The sequence below is a fragment of the Leptonychotes weddellii genome, chromosome 2 (genome assembly GCF_054177405.1).
Source record: "Leptonychotes weddellii isolate Sample4059 chromosome 2, ASM5417740v2, whole genome shotgun sequence".
NCBI classification, from domain to species: domain Eukaryota; kingdom Metazoa; phylum Chordata; class Mammalia; order Carnivora; family Phocidae; genus Leptonychotes; species Leptonychotes weddellii.
Window position 1 is genome coordinate 52,756,817 of NC_138370.1, and position 24,674 is coordinate 52,781,490.

Below are 24,674 nucleotides of genomic sequence, written 5' to 3' on the forward strand. Positions count from 1 at the left end.
TGAAGAACTTGTTTTTATCATCAGAGGTATAAGTATTTTGTAAAGATTAGACAATCAGTACTGGCTCATTTTAAGAAAAGTCTCTGTGAAAATATAGCTTATGTAGTCTCATACGACTACATGCTGTGCTGTGAAAACAGCAGGGAAGTTTTATAAAAAGTAACTTCACTCACATTTTCCAATATAAAAAAAAAAAGTTTGGTTTCACTAACGTCAACCTGTACTCCAGCTGTTTGTTCATATTTTTGTGTGACTCTGCATTTTCCTTGGAGATTAAGATGGTCTCATAAAGAAATCACCCTTCCCAAAATAGACAATTTGTCTTTCAATACGTTGCATAATATATGCTCTAAAGGAAGTAAGGGAGCATGAGCCGTAGGAAAAGACAGCCCTGCAAAGTGTAGGACCCAAGATTTGCAGGGGAGAAGCTGAAGGTAGGAAATGAACCTGTATGCATTTATATTCAGAATTATTTTTTCTTTTTTTTTTTTAAGATTTATTTATTCATTTGAGAGAGCGAGAATGAGAGAGAGTACATGAGAGGGGGGAGGGTCAGAGGGAGAAGCAGGCTCCCCACCGAGCAGGGAGCCCGATGCGGGACTCGATCCCGGGACTCCAGGATCATGACCTGAGCCGAAGGCAGCCGCTTAACCAACTGAGCCACCCAGGCGCCCTATATTCAGAATTATTTAAAGCAGTTTGTATTTTGTAAAAAAAAAAAAATCCAGCATTGTTTTGAGAATTATCAAAACCCCTCCACACACACACACATACATACCAACTCACACATTCACTAACTCACTCACGAGATCTATGAGCCTAGTTCATTGCATAGAACACCAAATTTTGCATGATCGATAAATCTGGGCATTCATTCTTTGCACTGAATCTAAAGATTTTGTTGTGCTTAATAAGTTCCATTGATATGTCAGTAGAGTTGCTTCATTTATTTCTCTCTCTGTCCCATTTTTAAATTACTTATATCAACTAATTTAAAATCTACCCTGTAAAAAGCCTCTGCAGACACAAAGTGAATAAAACCTAACTTCCAGGAGATTACAGTCTACTGAGAGAAGGTGCACACATCCAGTCACCAGCCTGGTATAAGCAAAGCTCAAAGGATTGGTAGTTCAGAATCAAGAGAAACAACCAGGCAGATGTGCTGAATTGTTGCCTAGACTCTTGTTGTACCTTTGTAGCTGACCCTCCCATCAGACTCTATCAATCTGTTCATTCCTAAAAGAATGCAGCTTTTACAGAGATCCCAGAAGTAGAGTTTGGACAATGAAAAAAGGGGACATGTTACTATATTTTAGAAACGAGAAAATTGATAGACATTTTGTTAAATAATTATTCTCTTTAGACCTTAAAATAACTATGCTAAATATAAAATACACATTTGTATTTTGTGACTTAGAGGACTTTGAATTTTTACATGAGTGCTTACTTTAAGTGAGACTTTATCATGTCTCATTCCCAAGGAATTTTCTAGAGGAATGCATATTTAATTTATTATAAACTCCTTTGAAATAAAAACCTAGAATTTAACATATATGTTTGTCCACAGGCAAGATTTCAAGACCGTAACTTTTGTCTTACATAAAATATATACATTCCCATCCTGGGTCTATATAACAAAGACCAGATTAAGAATGGCCCATTTGGTTTCTATCGTGTGAAAAACCAAATTAGGTAAGGAGAGATTTTGCAAAGATTCATAGGTAAGAAAATTAGAACCACAAGTCAAGTGAAAAACTGTTGATAAAGTTGACATGTGTAGAAATCTTCATTATCTAAGTGACTTAAGGAACTCTGAATGAGTCACATTTATCTAAATAAGTCAACTTTAGATATAGGACCATGACTGGATCAAAGAAATAGGGATATAATTATAAATAATATAGGACTTTTATCCTCTAGCTACCTGTAATATACTGTAATATATAATTAATTTTTAAAAATCACTATAACACTGGGGTTGAAAATGGACCTACAGTAAGAATGGATGAAGAGATAGCAGTTAGACTATTGGATGTTTTCAGATGAGAATTGGCCACGGCTATGTTACAGGGTATTCACTAATTCGGAAAAGATTTATTAAATGTCAAATATGTGCAAGGCACTGTTCTTTAACTGGGGATTTAGCCAGAAACAAAATAAGTGCAAGTCTCTGTGCCCTGAAACTAACAATCTATTGGACAAGATACACAATAAGGTAAGTATGGAAAATATGTAGTATTTTACAGAATCGTAAGTACGTAAGGGAAAAATAAACCAGGGGAGGGAAATTTGAAATGCCATGATGAGCTGAAATTTTAGGTGGAACATCCAAGGAAAGCCTCCCCGAGAAAGTAGCTTTTGAGAGGATGGAAATGAGGGAGCTAGCCTTGAAGGTTTCAGGGAGACAATTTCATGCAGAGTGAGCCCCAAAGGTGAAGACTGTGGAATGAGAACATTCCTAGTGTGATCAAGAATGAGCAGCGAGTCTGTATGGTAAGAACAGAAGGAGTAGGGGAGATGAGCAGGAGATAAAAATGGCAGGTTAACAAGGGGTTAGATTATGCAGAACCTAGAGATCATTGCACGTCTTTGGTATTTACTCTGGGTGAGATGGGAAGCCCATGTCAGCTATTTACCTATTTTCTCTTGATTCTAAAGGCAACCTTCAATACTCTTCTCTATAATGCTGGAGCTGGGGCTCTGTAAATTACATTTCCCAATTAGTCAGATGGCTTCCTGTTAACTTTTGCCAATAGAAGGCCATAAAAGAGATTGTAAGGCAACGGGAAAAGAGAAGAGACACACTCTTCTGTTTTTCCTGTCTCTGTTTATATTGGTCAACAGCAGCTCCTGGTTTCAACCTTCACATTCTGTGAGCACTTCCAGGACCAGCCCTGTTTCAGCAGCAGCGATTTGGGACCCCTCAGATTCTGAGGTCTGAGGACCAATGCATTAGGGTTCCTCCTTTAACCTTCTAAGTCCTGATCATTTCCTCACCTATCCCCAATTCCTAGGACGTAGGGATGGAAGTTCCCTCCTGAGTTATTAATATCTGGGTTACTGCAATGTTCTTGGTAATACCTATGTTACCAACTCTCTGTTTAAATGTCCTCTGTTAAAAATGTTTAATGTGGTTTCTGTTTTCTTGATGATTACAGTGTCAGGTAACAAGAATAATCCCAGGAAAGCTTCAAAGATGGGATTATAGAATTGTTTGAGATATGTCCTTGACCTTGAATTTAATTAATGCTAAGTTCCTTGTCAGTAGAAAATGGGATACTGATATTGCCATGGCATGCACTATTTAATTAAATTACCACCTGCAGTTACTTGGGATAAAGTGCTTATTGAAATAAATATCTTAGGGGACCAAGTGGCTGCTGCAGTTCACTGATACAGTGGTAATGATAACTATGATGACTGTGGGGTAGAATGACTATTTCTGACAGCACTGGGGACCATACAGAAGGAAAATGACATGCTCAGGGGTTTAACAGTCTCAGAGCTTCTCCTTGTGATCCTAAAGAATCTCTTATTTTTGTATGAATGCATATTTTTAAATTTGTACACAGCAGGGCAGATATGGCTAAAAATTAAGCTCAACATTTAAGTATTTGGGTTAGATATAGAATTACAATGGAAGGTCTATTTGCAGACTTTCCAAGTGTCCTAAGTGAAAATTAGGACACTGATTGGGAAGGAGTAGAGACATCGAGGTGGACACAGATAAAGCTAAAATCTTGAATCTACTCTGAGCCTTCCTTTCAGTGAGAGGCTTCTTCTCCTCAAGATCTACCATTCCTATTCTGTCTAGTCCTACAGCTAGAGAAATCTGAACACCTTCTAATAGAGACAAGTGAAAAACTCAACCAAGGAAGAAACAGGTTATACCCCAAAAGAATTAAAATATTTTCCTAAATTATACTGGCATGAACCTAGGGGTTATATGTGAGAATATGTTATAAGGGTGTTAAAACAAGGTAGATAAAATGTGACACTGATTCAGGACAAAGTAATCAACATAGGTGTTCTTATCTCAGATTTAATATAGTAGATTGACCAGATGAAAGTTGTCCTAACAGTTTTCTTGGTTTATTGGATTCAATGGTGGCCCTCTTTCAATAAGGCTGGGTGAGAATTTACTATACTTCACTAGTATAAAGAAAAGCCTGAGGGATATAGGAATATAAGAATGGACTTAACTTGCGAAACTTGAATATGCACCACCTCACTACGTCCCTTTGGATGGCCCAGAGGATATTCCCTTCACTTAGGCATGAGCCAGTATCCTTGTAAAGCGCTATGGTAACTAGCCCCTAAAGGCTAACGATGGCAGTGGAAGGTGCTGTTATTGAAAAGGAATCCCTGATCTCAACAGATATCATATGATCATAGAGTAGCAGAAGTAGCACACTAACTACAAAAATCAAGTTTTTTTTTACAATTACTGTAATGGACCCCAAGGAAGGGTTGGTAATCAGAATATCTTGCCTTACAGGAATCTTTTACTATGGCTACTTGATCCTAGGAGTTAAATATCCTAGGAGTAAAATATATGGCTAGATTTCTAAAGTGTTAATTAGTCAATATAACAAGTAAATTTTAGGTAGAAATCTGGCTTGAGTATTCACAGTCAATCACTCACTTCCCAAACCTAAGCCAATTCATTGACCTGGAGTTCTTTGATTAAAAGGGAGACTAGAGGGTCTCTGGGGTGGCTCAGTCAGTTAAGCATCTGACTCTTGATTTATTTAAATAATAAATAAATAAATAAATAAATAAATAAATAAATAAATAAAAAGGAGGTTAGATACCTTTGAGAAATGATCCTACAACATTGCCACAATATAAACTGTAAAACCTTTCCAAGCCTTCTCAAAACCTGATTGCACACATTTAATAGGTGACTGTGTACATCAACTAGATGTAAGTTGATACTGATGATAGGAACTCAGAAATTATTTTCGAACACTGCTCAAAGTAGATGGCTTGGCAGTGGGTAAAAAGCTCCATCTCATAGTGGGCCAATTCAGGGGAATTGAGATGTAGTGGGAAAAGAAGAGCTATGTATGTTTTCTTCCTCGCTTATGTAGCATATTGCTAAATAGAAATTTCCACAGCCCCTCCCTTCGAGGTAGGATCTATTTTTCCATGTCTTGAAATGGGCTGCCCTTGTGATTTCCTTTGGTCAATAGAATATGGCAGAAGTGACTGTGTGATTCTAAACTTGGGTCTCAAGAGATTTGTATCCTTCTGTTCTTTCTTTTGGAAGAACTACCACATAAAAGAGCCTGTCCTTGCCATATGGAAGTTGAAAAACCACATGGAACAGGGACAAACCATTACGGCCAAGGCCCCGGACACACAACAGAGTCCAAAGACCAGCCATCCCAGCAGCTGACCACAGACAAGAGGAGTGAGTCCATCTGAGCCCTGAGGAATCACTAATTTGTTTCATCTTTTATTTTATCCCTATTACTTTGTGTAAGGATTTTTTTGTGAGACTGTGACTGAACAAGATGATTTAACATCCCCTAGAGATGGGACACAGTCTGTGTTAAGACTTGGAGTCTCCTTTTTGTGGGGAAAAGTGTGCGAGTGACCTCATTTGGATGAAAGAGAGTTGGACCCTGCTGGGTGGAAGCATGAGATTGTTTTTGTTGTTGCATGGAAGTTAAAATATGTGTAGAGGAGTTTTTATGAGTGCTGAGTAGCCGAAGTGGGTAGCTTTATGGTGCTGAGACCGGGGCTGGAATTTTGCAAATTACATTTCCCAGTTACATTGGCCAGCTGACTTCCTTTTAGAGTCTACCTTCAGGATACATAGAAGATGGAGGGAGGGACTTCCTTCCTGTTTTTCCTGTTTTTGCCAACATTGCCCAGAAGCAGCAGTTGGTTCAAGCCTCCAGTCTTTTATGACATTTCTAGCAGAGCCCTGGGGTGTGCTCTCAGAGAAACTTGCAGCACTCTGTCAATGGTTCCTTCTTTCAACGTATGAGAACCAGCTCCGCAGAGCCCTTTTAAGATCCTAGCTTATAACCTATCTCTTCCCGTTTTGTTCCCTGGCCCAATGATGGTGCTTGTTGCCCACAGTTATTAATTGTTGTGTTACCGTTAGGTTGTCCAACACCTACCTGTGTAAGGGTCCCCTCAGTTTCAAATGTCCAGTGTTGTTTCTGGTTTTTTGACTACACTCTAGCTGACAGAAAGCCTTTGAGGGGTTCTGAGATCTGGAATAATTTGTCTTGCATTTTAGTGGGACCACCCTGGCAGCTGTGATGGAAAAGACTGAAAGGAGAGACCAAATAGGAGAGTATTTCAGTAGAAGTATTTGGACCTGAGTGTGACAGAGTGGTTACATTCTGTATATATTCAAAATATATTTGAAGGTATTGATGATGGGATTTGCAGATAGATCAGGTGTAAGCTTTGAGATGAGAGGAAAAGTATGAATTATCATCCAAGAGAGTAGGAGACTGAATCAAGCCCAGAAATTTAGTGTTAATGTTAGGTGACAATTAAGATTAGTGATCACGGATTTAAAAGTGAGACCAGTTAGCACAGCTGTGTATTTTCTACGGACATAGTTCTATCGTGGTTCCATTTGTTAAGGTAATGCTAGCTGCTGCAACAAATTAACCCTGAAATCTTAGTGGCCTAACACAATAGAAATTTATATTTCAATAACTTAAAGTCTAATGGGTAGTGAGACATGGCAGTAAAGGTGGAATCAAAGGTGGTACAATTTTGTCTGTTTCAGTGATCCTGGCTGAGGCTCAACACATGTTTTTCCAAGATTATCCTGGATGTTGACATCTAGTTGGAAAATTGGGAAAGAGAAAATGGAGGATCTCAAGAAATTTTATTTATGCCCAGCCTGGAAGTGGTATGTATCATTTCTACTTACATTTCATGGACTAAAATTCAATGCCATAGCTACATCTTAAGTCAACAGAGGCTGGGAAATATTGTCCAGCTTTGTACCCAGGTGGAAAGGAAAATAGGTTTGACGAACTATTAACTAGTCTCTGTGAAACAAGAGACAAGGTCTGTCACTGCAAGTAGAGATTAGGCAAAGAGTTGGACCAGGGTTGTCATTTTGCAACAGCATCACAGAAGTGAGAGAAAGGCAAAGGGGTTCAGAACAAATGTGAGGAATGATTGTGACTGACCATGAATTTAAACTGGATAAGGAGAGAGGACACAAGGAGAGAGCAAAGACATGAGGCTTGATGTGCTGAGGTGCCAGAATGGTGAAAAGATTGTGAGAACTGCCATTCTAGTGGATATTAGCTGGCAAGATGGGAGGTGCTGGTTGGAGAATATGTTGCTTAAAATAGAAAATTTGCATGAATTGTGTGCTCCTTTTTTTTTTTAATAAGAGTATGACCTTGAAATTTAGTATCTGAGATAGGAGGCAAGAAAAATCATTGGGACAGTGACTGTCAAGGAATTTAGAGTCTATGATATTGATAGATGATCTATACGGATATCTAAATGTTGAAGAGAGTGGCAGGTGCTGAATCTTTGAGGAATGAGGAAATGTGAAAATAAGAACAGTGGATAATTTAGAAAGTTATTTAGTGGGTAAAAAGACAAGACTTGGTCATCAGTTACTGGTAGTCGAGATGAAGGAAGTGTTAAGAGTCAATCCCAGGTTTCTCACTTATGCAAATGAGTGGATAGCCTGGTCATTTACAGAGGAGGAGCACTGCAGTATAACTCTCTTTAGGAGATAAATGATGAGTTTATTTCTGGACATATAGAATTTGAACTTTCTCTTTCTCAAATATCTAAATGGAGATTTTGATGAGATTATTTGAAATCTAAAGGTCTTACAGCCCAGAGAAATAATAGATAGGAGATATACATTTGGGAGTCATTGGAAAATAAATAGTAATTTAAGACCATGTATTAATATTATCTGGGGAGCCACTGGGAAACAGAACTGAGCTTTGAGACATACAGAAAAATGAGGCACATAGAGAACACTATTATTTATTCAACCTACCATATTACTTCAAGAATAAGTATACCTATGTTGATTAATTTGACCCGACCCAATGTCATATTTGTCCTCCTTAGTCTAACATTCTTCAAATGTAGTCTCATGTGTATTCCCTAGGGGTATGCCAATATAACTTAGACAAATATTACAATCTTTTGGAGTGTAACCCATTTCTTCCTAGGTTGAATTTTTTACTTGTTCCTATTGGACTCTACTCAGATCTCTCTATTATAGGTCTGGACACAATAGGGATGGTAGGGATAGGTCTTGAGAAGAACAAGCACCCCATTGAAAGAAAGCTTAAAGTAGATTCAAGATTTTCATCTTTGTTAATATCTACCCCAACACCCCTGCTCTTCCTAATCAATGTCCTAATTTTTACTTAGGACACTTAAATAGTCTGTGAATGCACCTTACATTTTGATCCTGTAACTAACCCAGATACTAAATGTTGAGTTTAATTTTCAGCCATTTCTGCCCTACCATTTGCAAGTGAAAACTAATACATGTAGACAGAAATATGACTTTTTTTTTAGGATTACAAGAGAAATTCTATATTTGAATTGACACTGTTAAACCCCTGAAATGTTTATCTATTTTTTATATGGTCTCCGGGGCAGACATAAATAGCCATTCTACCAAAATCAAGAGAGTGTGAAGTGTAGTTGCCAAAAAATAGAGTTATTCAAGAAGGAAGGAATGCCCAATAGAATTAATAGTAACATTTATTGAGAACTTACTAGGTGCCAGGCTTTGTTCTAAGAACTTCATATTTTCATTTACTTTATTCTTACAACATTCCCATGAAGTAAGTACTATTTTTATCTCTATTTTGCAGAGAAGGAGACTGAGGCACAGAGAGATTTCTTTTTTAACTAATTGCTTTCAGTCCCAGCTAGTAATTGGCAGATCTGGGAATCTATCCCAGGTCATCTGACTCCAGAGCCCACAGTTTTAGCAGCTACTTTATACTAACTTCTAACCAAAGTGGTCAACCTACTCAGAGAAAAGTAGGCCAAGAAACACAAAATTGATTTTTGGATTTAGTGGCATGAAAGTCATTGTTGATGATAGTGAGAGCTGTTTCAGTGGAGTAGTAATTCATGAGGCTCATCAGAGTATGTTGAGAAGAGAATGGGACAGTAAGAAGGGGATACAGTGAAGGTTCTCAACTGTGTCAAGAAATCTGACTGTCAAGGTAAAGAGAGGAAGAGAAAGAAGATGATAGAAGTAAAACTGGGTCAAGGAAAGTTTTATTTTTGTTTATGTTTTTTGTTTTGTTTTGTTTTTAAGATGAAAAGAACTCTAAATGTTTATGGGGAGGATCTGTTTGAGAAAGAAGGTGTTTGATTACATAAGAGAGCAACAAGATAAGAAACAGTGCATGCTTCCTGGGAAGGTAAGAGGAAATTAAATGTAGGGCACTGGTGGAAGAACTGACCTTAACAGGGTCAAGGACAATGTGCTTCTTCTGTTTGAACAGGAGGGGAGGAGAAGTGGATGGGTGCAAATGCAATTAGGTTCATAGGTTGAGTGGTTGGAAATTAAGGTGGTGCCCATCTGATAGCTTCTATTTTTCTCTTCTAGGAAGTGAATTCATCTGGGCTTGAGAAATGATGGGTCTAATGTGGCATAAATAGAGACTGAAAAAAGTATAGAATGTGTGAAAAATTGAGGCCAGTGAGAGATTTGTTAATGACCTAGATGAAGTCAGTGATGATAAGTTTATAGTGTTACTTTGCTCTGTTTGTTATTTCCTCCAATATCATTCACTGCCAAAGACACAGAAAATTGATTCCATTAGAATTTAGTTTTGCTAAATGAATGCAATGAAAAAACAGAAAGAATTGGAGCTTACAAGGAAAAAAAAGAGTAACTGAAATAATGGACCATGGAAAAAAATTGAACAGGAAAGCAGTAAAGATAAGAAGGATTATGGTTATGGTCATTGTCATAGTCATGGTTATGGTTATGGTTAGAGTTAAGGTGGGGGTAGAATAAGGGTAGGGTAGAATGTGGAAGGGTCAAAAGACTAAAGACCTGAAAAGATCGATGAATGGTCATCATAGATTTTAGCTGAAAAATAAACTTATTATGGATGGATGATGATTTGAATTTTATTAGCTTCAAGCTATGGCCAGGTCCTGATTATGGCTTTAAGAATGAGTGTCAGAATGAAGTAGAAGAGAACTTTGGAAACAAGTAGTTAGAGTCCTAAATGGGTTGGCCATGGACCTGAAAATTTTACAGGATAATAGCAGAAATCTTGGGTTATAGGAGTAGACTATCTGTGACTTAGGCGTCAAGGTATTCACTGAATGATGGGGAGTTACTGAGTGGCTGGTAGGTGCCCTCTATAAGGTATGGGAGTGTGTGCTATGACTAAGTGGCAAGCCTTACAGCAGTGGGAGTCCTCACTGGACAGTGGGAAAGCAAATGTCTGAAATCTGCTAACATTATTGCTTGAATGCTTAATATATGGAGGTGACAGAAAAATAAAAGCGATGTCTTAAGGCCTACAGGTGAAACTGGGTTCTCAAGACAGGGCCAGTGTCCAGCTGAGGCAGAGGTGGAAGGAATGTTCTAAATAGAAGTTGATGGTATAGGGGGATTTTTGTTATGGAGTATGTCTTTTAGGGGGAACTTTTGAATGAGTGGGGAAAAAGGATGAGGAGGAGGGACTGGGAGAAATTGTGTCAGGAAGATAAACAGCATAATGCAGTAGGAAATAGATTTTTTTTTTTTTTGGCAATAGATTATACAATTTTTTAAAGAGGTCTCTGAGACTTTGAATATTGGCTGAATTAAATAGGAATGAAGTGACTTGGGAATTCAAGAGTTTAGTCCTGACAGTCTCTGGAGGAGGTTGAATTGAGGGATTGTTAGATAGTTCTTGGCTCACCTAACTTGAGGCAATGTTGTTTTGGCCACAGGAGTCTTCGAGCAGAACACACGGATTGAGTGGTGTAATGGCCCCATCTCTCTAAGCCCAGCCTGTTTATTATTCATCTAAATGTTTATTACTTTGACTACAATCTGTTTTTGCATGTATCATTTTGTGTTGCAAGTGTTTATTTACAAATCTCCCCTGCTGAACTCTGGGTTCCCAAAGGACAAAACTGAGTCTTGTCTTTTTATCCTTAGCACTTGGCTTAGTGCCTATTCAATAAATATTTGATCCAATGACTTTAAACGCACTATTTCTAGTCCAAGTTCATTGCACTGTCTACTAATCAATATAGTTTATCAATGCAATGCATTGCTTTGTTAGTTCATGATTACTTGAAAAAAAATTTTAAGTCTCGATAATAATGAGAGGTTGGATACAAGCAAGAGGAAGAATGTGGAAGCATTAGTTTGTGTACTGACCAGTGATAAGAGAGAGAGGAAACCAATTAGCATTCTTTTCATTATCAGCTCTTTTCAATTGTGTTATGATGACCTAGATAGGATTTCCCATAAGAACTGAGTAATGAAAAATAAACAAATAAATAAAAGAGGAATAAGTCAATTGCTTAACTGCATTTAATGCTGAAGTAATCAATCTGAAAAAATTATTTCAAGAATAAATGGCTTGCTTGACTCCAGTTGATTATTTGTAGCTGACATTTTACAATAAAACACCTTCCCTCATTTGCATCATCAGATTATATAGCCAAACTTTCTTAAAATGAGGTAAATCTTTGTACCACGACAAATTCCAATCGGAGCCTTAATTTTTTAAAGATCCCTGGTTATAATTTACACCTTTCCTATTGAGTGAAAGATTTTTCTCCTGTTCTAGAATTCTGAACCTTTTTTTATGCTAGTTAGATTGTAATTCCTGACCATAGGCTTCACAGAGGATGTTTCAGAGCAGCAGACAGTGTGCAGTTTCATCAAACATTATCAAATGTAGCTCTTGCCAAACTCCAGGGGTGAAACTATGTAACAGCCTTGTAGGGAGAAGCAGAATAACATTTTCACAAGGTGAGGTTCTAAGCTGATCTCTGACATAATTACATTTCCCTTTTTAATCATAGATTTCTCTGTTAAATTTTTAATAATACTGTAATAAACTTATTATTAAAATTATTAAAACTAAAAAATTGTATAATCTATTGCCAAAAAAAAAATCTATTTCCTACTGCATTATGCTGTTTATCTTCCTGACACAATTTCTCCCAGTCCCTCCTCCTCATCCTTTTTCCCCACTCATTCAAAAAATACTGTAATATTCTGCATGGAGCACTGGGTATTATGCACAAACAATGAATCATGGAATACTTCATCTAAAACTAATGATGTAATGTATGGGGATTAACATAAGAATAAAAAAAAATAAAAAAAGAAAAAAGAAAAAAAAATACTGTAATAAACTTATTATTAAAATTACCACATTAAAGTTAGGTAAAATAATAAATTACCTGTAATAAACTTATTATTAAAATAATCTGTGTTGGATGATTGACAGTATCTCATGCCCGTATTATCCTAAAAATAATTCAGAAAAATTTTCTTTACAATTCTCAAATTACAGATGATTCAATAGTCTTGGAAAAGCTAAACTATCTGCAGTCCCAGAAGTTTTAAGAGAGCACCTCAGATTTAAGATCAGGTTTACTAATTCCCATCCCCATGCTCTTTGTACTCCCTGCCATACCAGAGTTACCAGTGTTTCTTTTGGAATGGAGGCAAATGTGTAAACACACTTGCATGCATGATAAGCACTGGTCAGGACATAGGAGAAATCAGACCCAGTTGAATGAGAACTAAGCAATGAATCTAACGAAAAATCTACATTTTCTGTCTTCACTACCATGTTGAGCTTTTTGTTGTTGTTGTTTACTTTAATGAAGAATACTGTGTTTTCTGTAGAAACATTTTTCATTTTATGTAGTTTTGTAATATAGCTACAAATTTTAAAATGAAAATAAATAGTAAAAGGATGTCTCATTCAAGTAAAAAATGTTACTTCATCATCATAGCCCACCAAAACCAGAAACTTTATCTTTGGCTGGGATTATGTTTTCCACTGAAAGAACAGTGCCATGAACTTAACGTTGGCCAGGATTTCTATATTTGATAAAAGAAAGCAGTTTAGCACAACACTTATATGACTTTGAAACACAACAGGCATATTCTTTGTTAAGTCATGTTAAAAACTACTGGTCAATTGACTTACAGACGTACTTTACCTGCAATTTCAAAATCTAAAACTCTTTAAAACCTGAAAGTTTTGGGGGTGCCTGGGTGACACAGTAGGATAAGCAACTGACTCTTGGTTTCAGCTCAGGACATGATCTCATGGACTTGAGATCAAGCCCTGCATCAGGCTCTGCACTCAGCGTGGAGTCTGAGTGAGATTCTCTCTCCCTCTCCCTCTGCCCCTCCCACTCATGCTCTCTCTCTCTCCTTCTAAAATAAATAAATCTTTAAAAAAAAAATAATAACCTTAAAGTTTTGGATGAGTGTGGTTCTAGAATTTATTTGGCTTCTAAACATGCCCTGAACTGACATTGGACTATATATAACCTTTAACTTACTTTGTATGAATTTTCATGTATTTCACTATAGAAATATTAATATTTTAATTAAGGGATGGCTGGAGTTGGTGTGTAAAATATGGTACATACACCACATTGCTGTTCTAAAATCCAAACAATTTGAATATCAAAAGACATCTGGCCCCAGGAGTTTTGGAAGATGACCTTTCAAACTGTACATTTCTCTTTCACGTTCAGCTCTGTTGCAATTCTACAAATGCTACCCTAAGTTGACATAGTAAAGTTTCACTAACTCAATATATTTGAAATTAGCTTGAAGTATGGGACATATTTTATAATTAATTTATTAATGTATGAGTAAGCAGACATCCAAGGAGAGGGCATCCACCTTTGTAGAAGCCAATGTGGTCTTTTTACTTTTACACTGTGAAGTCGTAAGAGTTCAACACTCATGATAAAGGGCATTCCCATCACAACAACAAATCTCTTCAAGCCCATTTGCAGTGAATCCCCTTTCCACCCACAGTATGGCCAATCATTTGGCCACTATAGAATGGAATCCTACAATATGTACTCTTTTCTGCCTAGCGTCTTTCACGCAGGTTGATGATTTAGGGATTCATCCATCTTCCTTCATGTATCAGCAGATGTTTCTTTTTATTGTAGAGTTGTAGTCCAGCATATGAATATTTCATGATTTGTGTATCTATGTACCGATTGGTGGACATTTGGGTTATTTTTAGATTGGGGCTATTTTGAGTAAATTTGCTGTCAGCATTCATGTACAAGTCTTTTTGTGGGTATATATTTTCATTTTGGAGGGGGGTAAACACCTAGGAGTAGAATCAATGAGTCCATACAAAAAGTGTTAAATATAACTGTGTGAAATTTCCAAAGTGTTTTCCAAAGTGGTTTGCCATTTTATACCCCCAGAATCAGAGTTTCAGTTGGTACCCATATTTGACACAGATGGTATCATTAGGATTTCGTTTCAGTGTGTCTTTTCTTGTTTGTTTGTTTTTAATAATTTCAGCTAGCCTAAGTGTATGTAGTAGTATCTTATGGTAGTCTTAATTTGCATTTCCCTGATGACTAATGAAGTTCAACATCTGTTTCTGAGCTTATTAGCCATTTATATGACTTTCTGTGAAGTGTTTTGTTCACATAACATTCCCCTTTTTTGGTCATCTTATTGTTGAATTATGAGAATTCTTTCTGTCTTCTGGATTCAAGTCCTTTATCAGACACATGTGTTATGAATATTTCTTTCAGCCTGTGGCTTGGCTTTTCATTTTCAGTAATATCTTTTGCTGAGCAGATGTTTTACTTTAATTAAGTCCAATTTAAAAAATTGTTTTATGTAGTTCATGCTTTTTTTGTCCTAAGAAATCTTTGCCTGCCCTAATGCTGCAAAGATTTTCTTTGAGTATAATCGTTCAGAAATAAAACCAGCTCACCTTCTGCTTTTCCTTTTTTGAGTGAGAAGTTGAGCCAGATGAATGTTAAATTCCTTAACTAGTATTTTTTATATTAGTTCCTGAGATTTTCTATGAAAAAAAAAAAAGTGCTAGTCATTTCTCTAGACAATATGGGTAAATCAGAGGTTGATAGTTTTAGTTCTTAGTGAACATACACTATATTAGGAGAAATAAAAGAAGTATAGTTCAAGGACGAATGTGTTAAGTGCCCCCAAGAACAATATAACCATGTTTCTAAAGATATTCTAGGCACCAGAGGTTCACTGCTGAATAAGGAAAGCTTTATGGAAAACGAAGCACTCAACCTGGGCTGTAAGTGATGGCGGAATTCTGATGAATGGGGTGAAGATAGGGCATCAAAAATGTAGCATGGCATAACAAGAAGCGAAGAGGCAATTTTTTAAACAATAGGAGTGTTGAGGCAATAGTGGGCCATGCAGTTTGTCTGAGATTAGCTCCATTTTAGGTGGATAATGAGACCTGAGGCTGGAAAAGTAATTTGGAGGCTGAGTGGAGGGATGGTTCATAGTGTGTCAAGTGCTGCTTACCTGACCAAATAGGTCTAGATTCTTTCTGAAAAGACACTCAAGGATGATTTCAGGTAGAGAAAGAGTAGAGTCAAAGAGGTGCTCTAGAAAGGTTTTCATGTAGTTTTGATGAGAGTGGTTCAAGGGATAAATATATTGACGAGAGAGACACCAGTTAGGACTTGGATAGAAGGAACTGGACTTGACTTTTAGTATTGTATTTCTACTGTACTTATTTTCACACATTCATGTTCTGTCTCTCCATTGTCATTATGAGGGTGTTTTTGTTTTGTTTTGTTTTGTTTAAGTGCAGGGCTGGGGCTTACTCTTCTTTTCATACTCTCCAGCCTGTAGAGTAAATCACACAGCAATGTTGATTGATACACAGGCAGTCCAAAGAGAGTGTAGGAGGATGGCAGAGAGAAAATAGAAATTGCCAGTTCTAGGGAAATATTAACCCTGGTCCCATAATTAGAATTGCCTTACAGACATACATCATGTTGTATCAAAATCTCACTTATTTAGAAACCAGTTTTGCTTTTGGCCATGTAAACATAGGAAGGTGACATTTACCCTAAAGTCTTTCAAATTTGCTTTCACTGTCTGTAAAATGAGAGGTCTAAATGAAATAATTCTAAGGTGCCTTTTATCTCTGAACCTCTGAACATCGGTACAAAACCAACGTGTTATTTCTTTCTTAGGTATCACTTAGTGTGAGATGATTTACAGAGGGGTCTTAAAAGTGGTCATTTGTGTTCTAACAAATGAGTTATCCCAATAATAGCATTTAGAATAAGCAACATAGTAAATCATTGAATATAAGATGTACAGGGTATTGATTCTGTTTGGTGATGGAGTGATTTTTGTAAGCATTTTTCAGCCTTAATTCCATGTTAGCTTTTATCATATCATACATTGACTTAATACAATATGATCATTGTAACATGGCTTTAAATTCTCCATTTTCTTTTCCTCTACGTGCCTAAAAACATGCATCTTGCTTATGGATTTAGAAAATAGTGCTTATCACATATTACTTTCCCACTATAACCCCTTAACCATCAACATGAGGGAAAGAAAAGAAGAAAAGAAGGAAAGAAGGAGGGGAAAAAAGGTAGACCACTGGTCCACACAATGTTTTGGGGTTGAGGAGGAGGAATGAAAAGGAGATGAGAACCCTGCTGGAGTCCCTAAAAACTGAAAGAGAACTACACTTTCATTCACTGTCCCCAATATTACTTTTCTGTAAGCCTTGAGAGTTGTATCCCTCAGCTGGAGAAACTCTGATTTAGTGTTTAATCAATAAAATAATTTTCCAGAAATTTACATCTTTCATATATATATGGTAAATGATGGAATTTTAATATTTAACTCATTTGCAAGTTTCTGAATATCATTTACCATTTATGTTGAACTTTATTAATTTAATAGAAAAATATAGATTCTGTTTGACATAAAATAATTGACAAACTGATTGCTTAATGATTTATAAAAATTTACTTTTATCCGAAACTTGAGAAATTCTAAACTTTCAACATTTCAAGCGTTTTATTTTGCTCTTTATTTAGAAAGAGAAATAAGAAGCTCTCCTGAGAAAATTTCTGTGCAAGCAAAACGCGTTCCAAAAAGGCTTGTGAAACTCTATTTGATATTGTTATCTACTAAGGGAGAGAATGAAATTATCATTTGATAAAGCCCAAAGAAAACTTGATGGTCTCAGATAAAATGAGTGATCTTTGCAGAGGAAAAGTACTTCACAGAAGCCGGAAAGTGGGATACCAAAGGGAGGAAACTGGTACTAGAATATTTCACTTAATGACTGTATGACAAGTCCATCACAGGTCATTATTTATAGGTCATTTTCCTGTCAATTGTAGGAATCCTGGCCTTAATCATTTGTGTCAACACACACTTCCGTATAAAAACTTCCAACATGATACAGATAATTCTGAGAAACACGATATGTGTTCTGACAATTTTGTGCTTTCCTTTTGACTCTGTATTTGCCAAGATATTTCCTGTTAACTCCTTGGCATGAGTGTTTTTAAGTGTCTCTTACTAATGCCAGCACTGGGTGTCATGCTGGGAAAACCCAGTTTTTGAAAGGAAAATTACAAAGCATTGTGGTCAGCGTTAAATTTAAAGAAACATCACTAATACTTTTAGAGACATTTCTACAGTTAGGTATTTCGTTATTTTAGGCAGAATTTCTTTTTTTTAGCATCATTACTGAGGTATAATTGATATACAAAGAGCTGCACATATTTAATGTGTACAATTTGGTGAGTTTAGACATAAGCAAACACCTGTATACCATCACCATGATCAAGGTAAAGATCTATACAACACCTCCCAAGTTTCCTTATGTCCCTTAGTTTTGTTTTTTGTTTTATTTCTACCTTCTTAACACATTTTCAAGTGCACAATACTATATTGTTAACTCTAAGCCACAGATCTCTAGAATTTATTCATCTAGCATAACTTAAGTTCTATACTCATTGAACAACAACCCCTCACTTCTTTTACCTGGAGCCCCTGGCAACCACCATTTCTCTGCTTCTATGAGTTTGATATAGTCCCACTTGTCTATTTTTGCTTTTGTTGTCTGTACTTTCGGTGTCATATCCAAGAAATCATTTCTGAGACCAAAGTCAAGAAGTTTTTCCTCTATGTTTTCTTCTAGCAGTTGTACCATTTCAGATCTTACATTTAAGTCTTTAATCAATTTGGAGTTGATTTTTGTGTATGGTATGAGATAATGATCCAATGTCAGTCTTTTGCATAGGGATATTCAGTTTTGCCAACACCATTGTTGAAGAGACTATCCTTTCCCATTGTGTATTCTTGGCACCCTTGTCAAAGATCAGTTGACTGTACATGTGTGGATTGATTTTTGGGCTCTCTATTCTGTTCCACTGATCTATATTTAATGTCTTTATGCAAGTACCATACTGTTAACTACTGTAGTTTTGTAATATATTCTGAAATCTGGAAGTGGGATGTTTCCAGCTTTCTTCTTTCTCAAGACTGTTTTGACTATTCTGGTTGTTTGTTTGTTTTTTTGTGTGTGTGGTTCCATATGAATTTTAGGATTTTTTTTCTATTTCTGTAAAAAAAAAAAATGCCATGTAGAGTTTGATAGGGATAGCACTGAATCTGTATTATGAGCATGTTAACGATATTAAGTCTTCCAATCCATGAATGGGGATGTCTTTCTATTTATTTGTATCTCCCTTAATATCTTTCATCAATGTTTTATAGTTTTCAGTGTCCAAGTCTTTCTCTTCCTTTTTTTTTTTTTAAGATTTTATTTATTTATTTGACAAAGAGAGAGCACAAGCAGGGAGAATGGCAGGTAGAGGGAGAGGGAGAAGCAAGCTCCCTGCAGAGCAAGGGAAACTTGATGTGGGACTCAATCCCACGACCCCGGGAACATGACCTGAGCCGGAGGCAGTCGCTTAACCAACTGAGCTACCCAGACGCCCAAGTCTTTCTCTTCCTTGGTTAAGTTTATTCCTAAGGATTTTATTCTGTTTGCTGCTATTATCAATAGAATTATTTTCTTAATTTTTTTGGATGGTTTGTTCTTAATGTATGGAAATACAGCTGACTTTTGTGTATCAATTATTTGTATCCTACAACTTTACTGAATTTGCTTATTAATTCTAACAGTTGTTGGGGTTTTTTCTTGGTGTCTTAGGATTTTCTACATATAGGATTGTATCATCTACAAACAGAGATAATTTTACTGCTTCCTTTCTGACTTGAATGCCTTTTATGTTTTTTGCCTAATTATTTTAGTGAGGACTTCCAGTACTATACTGATTAGAAGTGACAAGAGTGGGCATCCTTACCTTGTTCCTGATCTGAGAGGAAAAGCTTTCAGTTTTTTGCCATTGAGTATGATATCAGTTGTGGACTTGTAATATATGACCTTTATTATGTTGAGGTACATTCCTTCTATACTCAATTTGTTGAGAGGTTTTATCATGAAAAGATGTTACATTTTGACAGATGCTTTTTTTTTTTGCATCTGTTGAGATGATCATATGATTTTTCCCCCACCATTCTGTTTTGTGGTGAGTCACCTATATTAATTTGTATTTGTTGAACCATCCTTGCATCTTTTTTTTTTAAATATTTATTTATTTATTTGACAGAGAGAGAGACACAGCGAAAGAGGGAACACAAGCAGGGAGAGTGGGAGAGGGAGAAGCAGGCTTCCTGCAGAGCAGGGAGCCTGATGCAGGGCTCAATCCCAGGACCCTGGGACCATGACCTGAGCTGAAAGCAGACGCTTAATGACTGAGCCCCACCATCCTTGCATCTTAGGGATCTATCCCAGTTAAAGTGTTTTTACTGTTGATCCCAGTTTGTTAGTATTTTGTTGAGTACTTTTGCATCTATATTCATCAGGGATACTGGCCTATAATTTTGTTTTTGTTTTTGTTTTCCTGTAGTCTGGATTGGTATCAGAGTAATGCTGGCCTCATAAGATGACTTTGGAAGTATTCCCTCTTCCTCAATTACTTAGAAGAGTTTGAGAAGGATTGGCATTAATTCTTTCTTTTTTTTTTTTTTAAAGATTTTATTTATTTATTTGAGACAGAGAGAATGAGAGAGACAGAGAGCACATGAGAGGGGGGAGGGTCAGAGGGAGAAGCAGGCTCCCTGCCAAGCAGGGAGCCCAATGTGGGACTCGATCCAGGGACTCCAGGATCATGACCTGAGCCGAAGGCAGTCGCTTAACCAACTGAGCCACCCAGGTGCCCGGCATTAATTCTTTCTTAAATGGTTGGTAGAATTCACTAGTGAAATCTAGGCCTGAGCTTTTCTTCGTGAGGAGGTTTTAATTATTAACTCAATCTCCTTACTCATTACTGGTCTGTTCAAGTTTTCTTTTTCTTGATGATTGAGTCTTGGTAAATTGTATGTATCTAGGAATTTATCCATTTCTCCTAAGTTATCTGGTTTGTTGACCTATAATTGTTCGTAACAGTCTTTTATGACCCTTTTTATTTCTGTCGCATCAATTGTAATGTCTCCTGTTTTATTTCTGATTTTATTTATTTGAGTCTTCTTTTTTTCTTAGTCTCACTGAAGGTTTGTCAACTTTTTTATCTTTTCAAAGAAGCCAAGCCTTAATTTTATTGATTTTCTTTTCTACTGTTTTCTTCGTCTTTGTTTTATTTCTACTCTTCATTATTTCCTTCCTTATGCTAACTCTGGGCTTAGTTTGTTCTTTTTCTAGTTCCTTGAGGTATAAGTTTCAGTTGCTTATTTAAGATCTTTCTTCTTTTTTAATGTAGGCATTTGTTGCCACATCCCACAAGTTTTGATCTATTGTGTTTTCATTTTCATTTGTCTCAAGATGTTTTCTGATTTTCCTGTTGATTTCTTCTTGGGCCCATTGGTTATTTAGGATGGTGTTATTTAATGTCCACATATTTGTGGAACTTCTGACTTTTCTACTGTTACTAATCTCTAGTTTTATATCATTATGGTATAGAAAAGAAACTTGGTATAATATTAATCTTCTTACATTTGGTAAGACTGTTTTTGTGACCTGACATGGGGTCTATCCTGGAAAACGTCCCATGTATGTTTGGAAAAAATATGCATTCCACTGCTGTTGAGTGAAATATTCTGCATATGTGTGTTAGGTCTGCTTGTTCTATAGTGTTGTTCAAGTCCACTGTTTCCTTATTGATTTTTTTTTTTTTTTTGGTCTGGATGTTCTATCCATTGTTAAAACTGTGCTATTAAAGTAACCTATTATTATTGTATTGCTGTCTATTTCTCCCTTCTGTTTGGTTAATATTTGCTTTATATCTTTATGTGGTCTGGCACTGGGTGCATATATAATTGTTATATCTTCCTAATGAATTGGAATATATATTTATAAATCATTTATATCTTTCATTATTATATAACATCCTTCTTTTCCTAAATGACAGTGTTTGACTTAAAGTCTATTTTGTCTGATATAAATATAGCCACACCTGCTCTCTTCTGGTTACCATTTGCATGGATTATCATTTCCTAGCCCTTCAGTTTCAGCCTATGTGTGTCTTAAATCTAAAAGTGAATCTTTTGTAGGCAGCATACAATTTGGTCTTGTTTCATTATCCATTTATCCACTCTATGTCTTTTGATTGGGGAGTTTTGTACATTTATTTTAAAGTAATTATTGATAAGAAAAGACTACAATTGCAATTATTTTAATTATTTTATGTGTGGTTGTTGTTGTTTTCTTCTCTTTTTTCTTCTCTTTTCTTCTTCTTGTTTTCTTGTGTTTTGTAATGATGTTCTTTGATTTCTTTCTCTCTTTTTTTGCTGTATCATGTATATAAATTATACCATGAAGTATAAATTGTTACCATAGGATTACATAAAACATCTTCCAGTTATTATAATCTAGTTTAAACTGAAATTTAATCTGAATCATATTCCAAAAGTCAACATTTTACTTCCCCCCATACACTTTATGTTATAATTTGCATGTTTTTATAGTCATTCTTAACTTTTTGTCGTTATAATTTCTATTCTAAAATTAAAAGTAATGTACACACCATTATTACAGTATTCTCTGTTTATATACTTACCTTTTTTTTAAAGTTTTATTTATTTATTTGACAGAAAGAGAGAGCATGAGTGGGGTGGAGGAGCAATGGGAGAGGGAGAAGCAGGCTCCCGGTTGAGCAGGGAGCCCAATGTGGGACTCAATCCCAGGATCCCAGGATCATGACCTGAGCTGAAGGCAGACACTTAATTGACTGAGCCAACCAGGTGCTTATATTTACCTTTATACTTTCTATTTTCATGTTACTAATTAGCATCCCTTCATTGTGGTTTGAGGAACTCCCATGCCGCTATTGTAAATCAGACCTAGTGGTGATGTATTTCCTCAGCTTTTGTCTGTCTGGGAATGTTTTTATCTCTCCTTAATTTTTGAAGGACAGTTTTGCCAGGCATAGTATTTTTGATTGGCAGTTATTTTCTTTTAGTACTTTGAATATATCATCTCATTTCCTTCTGTCTTGCAAGGTCACTGCTTCCTCCAAGGAAGAATTGCAGATGGGGTAGATCTCTTTCTCAACACTGAGCTGTACTGGCTTGGGGGAGGGGCTAACATGAGTAAGGTGAAACTGCTCTACTTAGCCATTTCAAAGTGTTTTTTCTCAATTTCATTCTCATCTGAGGCATTGCAATTCTTGACTAGGTTCTGTAGTTCTGATCTTATTATTGCTTTATTGGTGTTTCTCTAGGGGAAATACAGACTGGGACTTCCTATTCTGCCATCTTGCTGACACTGTAAACAAAATTATTGGAAATTTTCTTTCCTTGCCTTTTTTTTTCCTTTGGTGGACATGTCTTTTCCCATTCAGCAATTATTTCATGAGTGAAAGAGAGAAAATTATTGTGCTTCTATGTGTCATGAACTTTCACCATAGGAGAACATACATCTCTTGAGAGCAACAACACAATTTTCTGTATGATCAAGGTAGTTGGCACTCTAAAAAGTAAATGCATTTCCAGGTGTAATTAGCTATGATAGGTATTTGGAAAATGTTCCTTCAGCTAATAAAAGAGGGGGTCCCTCAAAGTAACTTATCTTCAGATAAAACTATAGGACTTCATCTGTAAAGAATTCACACAATTTGATTGTTCTAAATTATAATCATTTGAGTTAAAAATTTAATGGGAGTAGTAACCTTTCCTAGTGAAGCTTCTGATTTTTATTTTTTAGATCCATAAGAAAGAGATAAAGAGCTCTTCCTGGCTCCTGTCCTGTCTGGACTGGGGCTTTGAGGTGTGGGTAGTGGATCAGTTAGCAAATGAAAGAAAATTACTGTTCTAGGATAAATTAGATTAAAATTTTATCATCAATGTAATATTTTCTACCAGAGATATTAATAAGATTGTAAGTGATTATGTCAACTAGCAAAATCTAGGTTTCAAATTAACATAATAGTTTACACATAAAATAAGATATAAATACATTATGGAAAAGAGTCATTTATAAATCAAAAACTTAAAAAAAAGAATTGCCACTTGGGTAGAAGAAAAAAGAAGTCAAAGAACAAGGAAATAAATATTTTCACATAAATTCAATGACTTATGAGGCACAAAATACAAAAAAGCCCTAACTAGCCAGCCAGTAAGATAACAAATTAATTTTATGAAAATATAATGTAATTTTTAAATGACTTCCAAATTAGAATCACAGAAAAAATTAATCAAAAAATCAATGAGGATTAGTTAAATAATCTAAAGATAAAATTGACACAGGATACAAGGTTGTAACTATAATTTAACCAAATAATTAATTGGTTGATCAGAAGTACTAAATGTCTTTGCTGGCATCAGCATTGTGAAAACTGCTCGGGGAATTATAAAATACTTGGCAAATAATCTTTAAAATCTCAGAATAGGAATTCAAATTCATTAAGTGTGCATTGAGCATATAGTAAATGGTAAGTCCTATAGTAGTTGTGGGGTACACGAGTGACTAAGATGTGGTCCTCAGCATGGAAGAATTAACAGCATATTTGAGGAACTAAATTCAATGCAATATGAAGCTGTCACAGTAATAGCAAAAAGGAAAAATAGGGTATGAGGAATTTCCCAGAAAAAGTTGACAGGTCTCAGTGACTCTAAATCAGTGACTCTAAATCAGTGTTTCTGAAACTTAGATTTCATGTTCTCATTTAATTTTCATTTGTAAATTCCAAATGTATCAAATAATGTAACAAAAATTAAAGCAATGGCAATTTTAAAGTGGCCTTACACAAATTACACACATATTTCTTGAGATTTTTGTATGCCTTCCACAGGGTAATGCATTTTGCTGAAGAATCATTGTAATAGATTCAGACTAGGTTTGAACAGATAAAGGAAAGAATTAAGATACAGAGTATTCTTAGACTTAAACTTATATGCTGAAGTGGATCTCTATTCATCTGTATCACCTTACCTCAAAACCATAGTCAAGAGTTTCTTTATGCCAAAATTTAAAGGATGGGTTGCAGGCAAATATTTAACAAATAGGGTTCCTTGAAATTATGATTTCTTTTTGCTGCAGTAACCCCCATACCTAAAATGATTTCTGCAGCATGCTATGTACTCAATAACTGTCATTGAGCAGATAAATTAGCATCATCCCTATTCACAA